This window comes from Suricata suricatta, chromosome 3 (assembly GCF_006229205.1).
Source record: "Suricata suricatta isolate VVHF042 chromosome 3, meerkat_22Aug2017_6uvM2_HiC, whole genome shotgun sequence".
Taxonomy (NCBI): domain Eukaryota; kingdom Metazoa; phylum Chordata; class Mammalia; order Carnivora; family Herpestidae; genus Suricata; species Suricata suricatta.
Window position 1 is genome coordinate 124,028,008 of NC_043702.1, and position 10,380 is coordinate 124,038,387.

A 10,380-nucleotide genomic window follows, 5' to 3' on the forward strand; every position below is an offset into this window, starting at 1 on the left:
TAGGTGATTACATCTTTCTTTTAATGATTACATTGTTTGCAACTTCTTAGGAATCACATGTTTCAGAATAGATCATTGTTTTCACGGAAGAGAGAACAGAAAGTTAAAGACAGAAATGGAGTACAATACAGAGGATCAAAAAACATAATTTACCACTAAAAATACATCAGCAGGAGTCTTATTTTGCGTACATAGTGTAGTATTAACTGAGGCTTATGACAAGGCTATTTTTCTTTAAAGGTTAACAATAGTCTGTGAGTAAGGTGCCTCTAACCAGGGAGAAAGTTTCAATAAGAAAGTCTGCCCATTTACTGAAACCACAATTACCAAGTGGCATGAACAATAGGAGAACTAACTCCAGTCTCTGATCCATTTAGGTCAAGCAGTCAAGCACACACATTTTCAAGTAGGGGAAGCAGGGTCCCAAAGGCCACACAGCACTTCTGGCTGGATGGACCCCAACACAAAGGAAAGCAAGATGTGAAAAACTTTGGATTACATTTAGAGTACATTTCTTTAGGGACCTTTTTCTCACTGTTATCAGAAACATTATGGTTTTTGCCATTTGTGTTTAAAAGGAGCCTGTCTTTTCCACCATGCTGATATCTACACCCTAAAAATGAATAGGGCCACATTGCGTTACCATCAAAATTACACAAGCCTGGGGGCACCTGGGTGGCTCAGTAGGTTAAGCCTCTGGCTTCGGCTCAGGTCAGATCTCAGGTTGTGGGTTTGAGCCCCGGGTCAGGCTCTGTGCTGACAGCTAGCTCAGAGCCTGGAGCCTGCTTCCGGTTCTGTGTCTCCTTCTCTCTCTGCCCCTCCCCCTCTCATGCTCTGTCTCTCTCTGTATCAAAAATAAATAAAACATTAAAAAAAAATTTTTTTTAAATTACACAAACCTGGAAATAGTAAAATAAATGAATTTTTAAAAACTCTTTTATTCTGTTTTACACAGTTACATGGAGGCACAGATCTTTTCCTTGGGTGTTATGTATGAAGGTACCTCATAGAGTCCTTGACGTATGTTCCAGACTATAATGAGTGCCACATAAACATGGTTTTATTAGCCTGTAACATTCCTCTTCCTAGACATTCCAAAGTCATTTTGTAAACATACACTAGTCTGGGGCGCCAGGGTGGCTCAGTTGGTTAACTGAGCACTGACTTCAGCTCACGTCATGATCTCACAGTTTGTGAGTTCGAGCCCCGGTTCAGGCTCTGTGCAGACAGCTCAGAGCCTGGAACCTGCTTCAGATTCTGTGTCTCCCAATCTCTGCCCCTCTCCTGCTCATGCTCTGTCTCTGTCTTTCAAAAATAAATGTTAGGGGCGCCTGGGTGGCTCAGTTGGTTAAGCATCCAGCTTCAGTTCAGGTCATAATCTCACGGTTCCTGTATCTGGCTCTGTGCTGACTGCTCAGAGCCTAGAGTCTGCTTCCGATTGTGTTTGTGTGTGTGTGTGTCTCTGCTCCTCCTCCGCTCATGCTTGCTCGCTCGCTCTCTCAAAAATAAACATTTAAGGGGCGACTAGGTGGCTCAGTCAGTTAGGCGTCCAATTTCGGATCAGGTCATGAGATTGCAGTCTGTAGGTTCAAGCCCCACATCCGGCTCTGTGCTAACAGTGAGCTCAGAGCCTGAAGCCTGTCTTCGGGTTCTGTGTCTCCCTCTCTCTCTGACCCTCCCCTCTTCATGCTGTCTCTCTCTCTAAAAAGAAAAATAATAATAAAATAAAATAAATAAATAAACATTTAAAAAAGCAAACAATTTTTACTTTTTAACTTATTTTTTTTTTAATTTATTTTTGAGACACAGAGACAAAGCATGAGCAGGGAGGGGCAGAGAGAGGCCAGAATCAGAAACAGGCTTCTGGCTCTGAGCTGTAAGCACAGCTCGAACCCACGAACGTGAGTTCACGACCTGAGCTGAAGTCGGAGGCTTAACCAAGTGTGCCACTCAGGCTCCCCAAACAAAAAAGTTTTTAAATAAACATTAAAGGAAATTACAAAAACAACACATACTAGTCTTCAGTTTTATGGTCAGATCAAGAAAGTGAATCTGGTGGGGTGGCTGGCTGGCACATGAGAACAGCATGTGACTCATTCTCAGGGTCAGGAATTCAACCCCCATGTTGGGTGTAGAGATTACTGAAAATAAACTTCTTTTAAAAAAAGTGAATCTGGAGAAACTTGTCTAAAAGGTCTGTTGGCTCTACCTTCAAACTATGTCCAGCATCTGATCCTTTTTTCAAACATCCAGGCTAGCACCCTGGTCTAGGTGACCATCTTCCACAGCAAAAGCTTCCTAACAGTCTTGCTCAAGTCCCTACCCCTCAGCAGTCTGTAAGGGTCAGATCACTCCTCTGTTCAAAACCCTCCAGTGGTCTCCCCTCTTAGAGAAAAGCCAGAGTCCTTACAGCGGCCTCCAGAGCCCTCCACGACTTGCCACCTGCTGACCATCTCCTGAGCTCTCTCTGCACCATCCACACTGGTGTCTCTGCTTTCCTGGTGTTCACCAGGCATGAGCCCACATCCAGGCCTTTGCCCCAGCTGTCACCTAGTGGGTTTTCTCCAGATAATTGCACCCATCAGTCCCTAATACCTTCAAGCCTTTGCTTAAATACTTCCTTTTCGGTGACTATTTCCCTGACAACCATATTCCAATGAGCTCCTTCGACCCACCAGCACATTCCGCCCTCCTTTCCCTGCTTTACTTTTCCTCTGTAGTACAATAGTATTAATCGCATTCCCTGATGTACTGTATTTTGTTTGCCCCAATAGAATATAAGCTCTATGAGAGCAGGGATTTTATCTTTGTATTGTTCTTTGTAGTATCTATTCCCAGCAGTCTTTGGCATAGAATAGATGTTCAAAAAAACCTCTTTGGAGTGAATTAAGTGAATGATTGACCAATACAGGTGGGGGAGGGCAGGCTGGCAGCTTATGGCAGCTTAATTCTTAGCAAGCACTGACCTTTTTTTTTAGATTTTAATTCATGTTCATTTAAACTTTTTGTACTTAAAAATTTTAATGAAGTATAATTGACACACAATGTTCTACCATATTAGTTTTAGATGTACCACCTAGTTACTCAACTTCTCTAGATGTTCTGCTACGCTCCCAAGTGTGGGTGGTCACAGCACCATTGACTATATTCCTGTACTGTACCTTCCATCCCTGTGACTTACTCATTCCGTAACTGGAGGCCTGCATCTCCCATTCCTCTTTACTCATTTTGCCCATCCCCTACTCCCTCTCCACTCTGGCATCAGCTTGTTCTCTGATTTATGGATCGGTTTCTGCTAGGATTGGCCTTTGGTTCAGATGATGGCTTGGGATGAAAAGGTCACTAAAACACAGTCCAGGCTCAACTCTATCACCTGTGCAGCACAGTGCACCAACACTTTCCATAGCTTTACACCAGGAAGAGGGAGGCATAGTTTATCATTTCCAAGCTCAGGGACTTTCAAAGCATGAGGATCCCTTTAAAACACATAAAAGTATAGCTTTTTGAAAGAGGAATAAAGTCTATCTCAAAATCTGACATTTGAAGGATAAATAAGCACTAGTTTTGAATTATGGAACCCAACTTCTTAGCTTGAGAACGTTTAGTGCATGGTGATTCATTCTTCGTGTACTTGACAAGATATGCAGTTAATGAGAGATCACATACTAAACTAGAACTGCTGTTTGTTGGCTTTCTGGTAGGGTAAACTAATGGGTTATTTTCATTATGCTCCAAGAAAGTAACTTACATGGGCTCTTAGTAATGGGTGTAACTTTCAGGGAAACACATTAAATAATGGTATTGGAAGAATAAATGTGGGTATCAGTTATTCAAACAACTCGTAGAGCTAGTAACTCTAACCGGTAGAACAGTACCGTACACACCCATCCCTCGCCTTCCTCCGTGTAGGAGCACTGTCACAGGGCATAGAACTATGGATTCCAAGGATTGGAGGGCACCTTGTCATTTGAGTAGTCCAAACTTCCAGCCAGTGCCAAAGGCTAAGGTCACATTAGGGCTTTTGCTTGGTTATAATTTTGTTCAGAGAGCTGCACAAGAAGGGCAGGGGGAGAATCTTAATCAGGGTCCACACTCAGCCCAGAGCCAGACATGGGGCCGGATCACGAACCGAGCTGAACAGACGCTCAACTGAGCCACCCAGGTGTCCGTTGTTTTTAAACCACCCCAGCCTCCTCTTCTAGATTATCATGGAGTTGGTGTTCCATTAACCTAAGTCTTTCTCAATCTTTTTTCAGGCCGGCTCTCCGGATTCTAGTTTATATGTATTGGGACTTTTCAGATCAGAAGGCAACAAGACTTTTAATATTCCTGCCTATAGTAGGTTTGGCCCTCCTGTACAGTCCAAGATAATGGACAGTTAAGATTGTGATATGCTACCAGAAATTCTTACACTACCACTTACTGGATGGCCTCTGGTTAACTTGATCCTTTTGAAGCAGTTCCTCTGTAAAATTCCTCACCTGCTATCATACGGATTAAATATAAAACACCTCTAACATTGAAAAACTGCTATTTTCTCTTCCCTCAGGTTTATTAAACAAGATTGGAGCTTCAAACATACTAGAGAGATCCTTTTGGATTTATTGCATTAGTCATTTTGGAGTAATTTTCAACCAGCCATGAGTTCATCTATTTGCAGTCATCCAAGCCAGGGACCATCACTTTCATGGTCAGACTTTTTGGCACCCACTAGCAATTTCTCAGACTGACTTAATCCCATCTAATACTGCCTGAAGAAGCTTGGAAATCCTGCAACAAGACTTAAACCCCTTTCATGGAGTTTACATTCTCCAAGGGGCACATAAGTATATAATGCTAAGAATGGTCCTGACTGATGGTATGAATGAAAAGGGGCTAAGAAAGCTGGAGCCAGGTGGTGGCTCCTGCTTCACAAAGGGTCTGAGCCTGTTGGGAAACGTTGTTGTGGGCACCAGAACTGAAAGCAAGTCCCATGAACTTGACCTTTCCTGCAGAAGGAACCTGAAAGACTGAAGTATGGAATTTTAAGACCCTCTTCAGGTCAAGCTGACCCTAATGAAAAATTATCAACCAGTTTCACTCTCCAGCCCTTCTGCTTAAAGGATCAAGGGTTGGGAAATCGAGCTCTGCGAGTCCTAAGCTATAACCCAAAAATTATAACTTAAAGGTTACCTGTTTTCTAAGATACTAGATCCCACCCTTTAACAGCAAGGTTCTTGCTGCTGTGCACCTGCTTTGCCTCCCCTTCAGACCTGTGATTGGTCACTTCAAATTTCTAAAACAAAGAACTCTGAAATTGATAGGTCTCTACCAAATCTTACATGTCAAAATGTGACCACTATAAAATGCTGTAAACTATGATTGGTTAATAAGGACTTATTTTGTCTTGCCAAAGCCTTTAAAAACCCTGAGCTCTTGCTCAGCAGTGCTCTCTTGAGTACTTGCCATCACATGCGAGGGGCTGTTCGGCCGAACTAAAATAAACCCATACACCATCTCTGGGACTCGCCAATGTGACTATAGCGAAGAGTTCAAAACAATTTCCTCACCCTGAAAGTATCAAAACTCACTGGGACCCCAACACTTGGAGGGACTGTTTTGTCCAGATTGATTTGCAGTGTCAGTTTTAGAGAACATGTAAGCTGGGGAAAGGGGCCAAGGGAGATAATCTTAGATATGGGGCACAGAGCTGCCAAGCACTCCTGCAATCTTGTTAAAATCCTAAGTCCTGCAAAATCTTAAGAGAAATTGCAAAATAAATACCCCCACCCTCTTCAAGCACTAAATTAATGTGGTTTAGTTGGCGGATTTTTCTGATCTAGGTTTTTATGTTGCCAGGTGTCAGTAGCCCACTGGTTTGCTTACTCTGAAATTTTCATTTGCAAAGTCAGCACTCCTAAATAAATATTTGCTAAAATAGTTGTAACCACAGTACTTCTATCCCAGTTTTAGGCTTTCATTTAATGTGGTGGGGGCAGGAACCAGGTTACTTTCTTTATACCATCTACCAATACGTGCAGAGACCTACCACCATGATGGTTAAGAGCAAAGACTTTTCTGGCACAGGCCTTCACATTCAGCCCCTTAGAAAATGTCTGCAAAATACAGAGTTCATCCTTCAGATCATGCCACCATTCTGCATTTTAAACATGAAAAATGCTGTAGTTTATATCTTTGGCACTTTTAGGCCCAAGATTACAATAAATTACATCTGAAAACTGTTTCGTTAAACTGATGTCACTGGGTCTTACTTACAAAGATCATTTTTCCTTAAATCACACTAAACTGAAATAAGCACCCTTGATCAAATAGTTTATAAAACTTTATTGATATTGAAAAACTTGGATCTTCTATCCCATAAGCATCCATCCAGGTGCTGCAAGGACAAAGAAGCAATTTTTAGACACATTTCTAGGTTTTAGTTTTAATTGTATTCTGAGTACACAGAATATCAGATCTTTTATAATCATCAAGTGATCAGTGAGAGAGTTCAAGTTGGGAGTGAGATCATCATGTATTCTGGAATAAGACAACAGTACTGAGTTTGTTTAAAAGCCTCACCTTTCACCTGGCAAGCTGCTCTCAGAACTGGATTGCTGTTCTCACAGATGACCTAAAAGCAATGATGGCAGATTAATGGTTAAAAAACAAACAAACAAACAACAAACCATCCAGGATGCTTGCTAGTAACCTCAGAATCAAAATGGAACGGTTTTAGGGGTGATATCATCTGGTTTCATTTGGCAGAATCATCACATCACTGGTTACATGCTAACTTGTCACATACACTACAGACCAACTTACCTCTAAATCTTCAGGTTGACAGTCTGCCTGTTTGTATGGGGAGGGGGGGGGAGAAAAACCCTTCATTTAAAATTTGTAATAAAATTTCCCCATTTTTAACTACCCAAAAAGTAACATTTAGGGCAGCAAGCCTACTCCACACATGGACAATGGTGGATGTGTCCCACACTGTCCAAGCCTCTACAACACGTAACATGAGTGAACCAAAATGTAAGCTATGGACTTGGGTGTTAATCGTCTTATTGCATATTCTTACTTCTAGCAAAAGTCTCACTCTAGTGCTGAATGTTGAGGAAGGTATGTAAAGACCAGATACATGAGATTCTATGTTCAATTTTGCCGTCAATATTAAAACATAAAGCTTAATTAAAAATTACAATAACTCACTCCACCATAATCTACAGATTTACCTTCAATAAAAATTTCATGGCAAAAATTTAACCAAATTTTTTGGTTCTCAAAATGTGAAATCCTAAAATTGAAAAACAGAACATTTGGCGTGCCTGGCTGGCTCAGTTAATAAAGTGTCCTACTCAGGTCATGAGCTCAGAGAGAAGAGCCCTGCACTGGACTCTGCAGGTAGTGCGGAGCCTGCTTGGGATACTGCCTCCCTGTGCCCCTCCTCCACCTCTCAAAACAAACTTAAAAAAAAAAAAAAAAGCCAGAACATTTGTATACGAGCCACTAGTTATCGAAGCCCTGAACATTTTCTGTTGTAGAATAAACAGCTTGTTTGCAAGGGTATAAAGATAGGGTTGCTGCAGCCAGATACGTCAGATAGGAGCGAAAGACAATGCTGATCACCACCGTCAGTCTGCTGAACTATGTTCTCATCATTGTATCGGCTTTCAACCATGTGACACAGACACCAAACTTTTAACTACTCTACCTTGGCTCTAAACTCCTTATTCCGGGCCTTGTGATCCACCAACTCTTCACACCTGCAGGTATTTAGTCAAAATTTATTAACAGGTTTTAAGAAGCAGATTTCTCAAGTTCTCCAAGTACTGTTTCAGTTTTTAAGAAATCTTCACTCTTTTTCAGAGAGATTCCCATCTGTTTTTAATTTCAAAAATCATCACTAACAGCATCCTGCTTATTAACCAAAGAATACTTATAGAACACATACCTTTATATACAAAGGTCTTCAAAATCAGCACCTGACCAAAAAAAAAAAAAAGAATTAGATGCACTTCACAATAGCTGAACCTTCTTTGCAACACCTGAACACTCAGCACATCATAGCACATTTCAGACACACTGGAGTTCAGAACCCAAACAAGGGTTTTATGTCTTACCCCAAGCAAGCCATCCGGGATAGTGGCCAGTAACCTAGAAAGGAAACACACTTCATTAAAACGTTAATGGTCACTGAATTTTTCTCCGTTATTTGCCACAGGGTTCTTCAGTGTTAAATCTGTCTACATGCTCACTTCAGGTCAGACATTTGGTCAGCATCATTTCAAAAACCCCGTTTACAGCATGCTCAACATGCACACACTAAGCAGCCACAGTACTAGCAACTCGGTAGTTAAGCATTCTATTTCATCAGCACTCAGTTAACAGTTGAATCTACTAAAATGTTTTTTAATGCTTACCCCAAAAAAAAGTCGCTCTGAAGTTGTCAAAGGCTCAAGTCCACCTAAAAAATAAAGACAGTTTCCACAAAGGCAAAAGATGAATTTTCTCCCCACAACACAAAAAATGCCTGAAATCAGGTAGAGCTAATTAAGACCTTCATGTTCAGTCAGTATTTGCTTATCATCATACAGGCTGTTTTCTTTAAAAATCATGACAGTGTCCTAACTAATGGTCACAGGACAAGGGCCTGGCATTTATTTACTGCATCCAGCCACCCATTCAAGCACTTCACGGCAGGAGTGCTTTCTGTAGACGAGGCAACTCTAAACAGCCATTAGTTACGTCATGTCTGCCCTGTTACCAACGTTTAGTTCCATTACAATTTTACTCACCTCTTCAATTTCCAGCTTACTCCGTTTAGTGCCTTCAAGAAAGCAGGGAAAACTACGTTAATGACCTCTTATACCGTTAACATCAAATCAGTTTTCCTAACAACTTCGATACATCAGACAAATGGCTTATCTCTTCATATTCAATCTGCTGAACTATGCAACCATCACAGTATCTGCCCCACATTCTAAGCATTTAATAGAAAATACCAGTGTAAAAACTCACATTTGTAAAAAGAATTGAAAAGGCCTGGGTAAATACAGACTATGTAAAAGGTTTCTCACCTGTTTGCCCATGGGTAGTGTGTGAAACTTGAACTTTATGACCTAGGAAGAAACGGCCTCATGTAAATTTAGTGGCAGTATCCAAGTTCTCTAAGTCACCATTTTGTGTGCCTCAGTGAAGTGTAATGGTGGTAGTAACTCTCGTCATTCTCACAGTCAAGAGTAGCAAATATAATGTCATCATTGTAGCACATTTAGTGGACTTTCAATCCAGCATCCCTTGGTGAGGGAATTTCAGTAACTTACCTTGGCAGCCATTTTCACCCCTTTGGTAGAGAACTAGAAAACAAAGAAAATCCAATGAAACATACTGGGCAGCCAATTTTACTATCAAAGTTTTAAGTATGTAAGCCTCAGTGTAGGATTTTTCAGAAATCCCTTCTGTCCACTACTCTTAAACCATCACAGGCTTAGCAAAGACCACCACCAAGCAGATCTGATTCCTTTCCACTGCACTGACCGATTTCTTACCTGCTCATCAGAAGCCATCAAAAACCACTTTGCATTCGTGCCCAGCACCATTCCTAGGGAAAAGATAAGATTCTTAAAATAATCATTTTGTTCTGTGGCACCCAAGTGGTTCAGTCATTGACAGTGCGAAATCCGAATGGGATTTTCTCTGCCCCTCCCCCGCTTACTCGCACTTTCAAAATAACTTTAAAATCACTTTGTTCTATAGCCTAAGCATGTTTACACCATCCATAATTTCACGATTACAAGCGGTGCACTTGATAGATTTATAAACGGAGCAGTGCAAAACGTTAAAGCTGGAAACCACTGCTAAGTAATGGCGCACTGCGGAATGCAGCACCCATTCAGAGAACCACATGGACTACCCCAACTGCCAGCTTTCCCGGGCACAACGCCGAAGGAAGCCCTGGCCGAGATCATTTACAAAGGCCCACTCGGAAGACTGGGCACGCGCCGCCATCAGAGCCGTTGGCATTCATCAAAAAGTTTCAGATGTCCCTACCAACGCAGGCTTCATCACAGGCAGAGAACACGAACCCGCGGGTTTTTCCGCAGTTCTCCCCGAGCAGTATGGTTTAGGCCGCGCTCGCACCCAACGCGTAATCTACCATCTTCACCTTGTGAACCCTTCAAAGACCCGCGACAGGCCTATAAATGCCAGTTAGTTTAAAGTGACTTTAATTGCCAAGAGCTGAAGGCCTCGAGGCAACAAGCAACTGTGCAAAAACCACACACACATACCCAGCACCGACTCCCAGCCTCGAAAGACCGAGATGGTGGCCAGGCTCTAGTATATAAGGACGCTTTTCCATGACGTCACGACGCACCCTCCCCCGCCAGCGCCGGCTTC

The 10,380-nt window shown here is 42.0% G+C and overlaps 10 non-coding genes across 10 annotated transcripts; all 10 read right to left on the minus strand.

The window, feature by feature from the left end:
* Nucleotides 1-6,444: 6,444 nt before the first annotated feature.
* Nucleotides 6,445-6,522, minus strand: LOC115288828. The gene has a single exon (XR_003907216.1). It is a non-coding gene; the product is annotated as a small nucleolar RNA SNORD81 (small nucleolar RNA).
* Nucleotides 6,523-6,688: 166 nt separating this feature from the next.
* Nucleotides 6,689-6,766, minus strand: LOC115288836. Its single transcript, XR_003907223.1, has one exon. It is a non-coding gene; the product is annotated as a small nucleolar RNA SNORD47 (small nucleolar RNA).
* Nucleotides 6,767-7,569: 803 nt separating this feature from the next.
* On the minus strand, nt 7,570-7,649 carry LOC115288841. The gene has a single exon (XR_003907228.1). It is a non-coding gene; the product is annotated as a small nucleolar RNA snR60/Z15/Z230/Z193/J17 (small nucleolar RNA).
* A 160-nt stretch (nt 7,650-7,809) lies between these two features.
* LOC115288829 lies at nt 7,810-7,894 on the minus strand. The gene has a single exon (XR_003907217.1). It is a non-coding gene; the product is annotated as a small nucleolar RNA SNORD79 (small nucleolar RNA).
* A 311-nt stretch (nt 7,895-8,205) lies between these two features.
* On the minus strand, nt 8,206-8,270 carry LOC115288862. Its single transcript, XR_003907249.1, has one exon. It is a non-coding gene; the product is annotated as a small nucleolar RNA SNORD78 (small nucleolar RNA).
* Nucleotides 8,271-8,516: 246 nt separating this feature from the next.
* On the minus strand, nt 8,517-8,577 carry LOC115288840. The gene has a single exon (XR_003907227.1). It is a non-coding gene; the product is annotated as a small nucleolar RNA SNORD44 (small nucleolar RNA).
* A 306-nt stretch (nt 8,578-8,883) lies between these two features.
* On the minus strand, nt 8,884-8,950 carry LOC115288861. The gene has a single exon (XR_003907248.1). It is a non-coding gene; the product is annotated as a small nucleolar RNA SNORD77 (small nucleolar RNA).
* A 217-nt stretch (nt 8,951-9,167) lies between these two features.
* LOC115288824 lies at nt 9,168-9,250 on the minus strand. Its single transcript, XR_003907213.1, has one exon. It is a non-coding gene; the product is annotated as a small nucleolar RNA SNORD24 (small nucleolar RNA).
* Nucleotides 9,251-9,408: 158 nt separating this feature from the next.
* LOC115288863 lies at nt 9,409-9,470 on the minus strand. The gene has a single exon (XR_003907250.1). It is a non-coding gene; the product is annotated as a small nucleolar RNA SNORD75 (small nucleolar RNA).
* A 510-nt stretch (nt 9,471-9,980) lies between these two features.
* Nucleotides 9,981-10,061, minus strand: LOC115288839. The gene has a single exon (XR_003907226.1). It is a non-coding gene; the product is annotated as a small nucleolar RNA SNORD74 (small nucleolar RNA).
* Between the last annotated feature and the right edge of the window lie 319 nt (nt 10,062-10,380).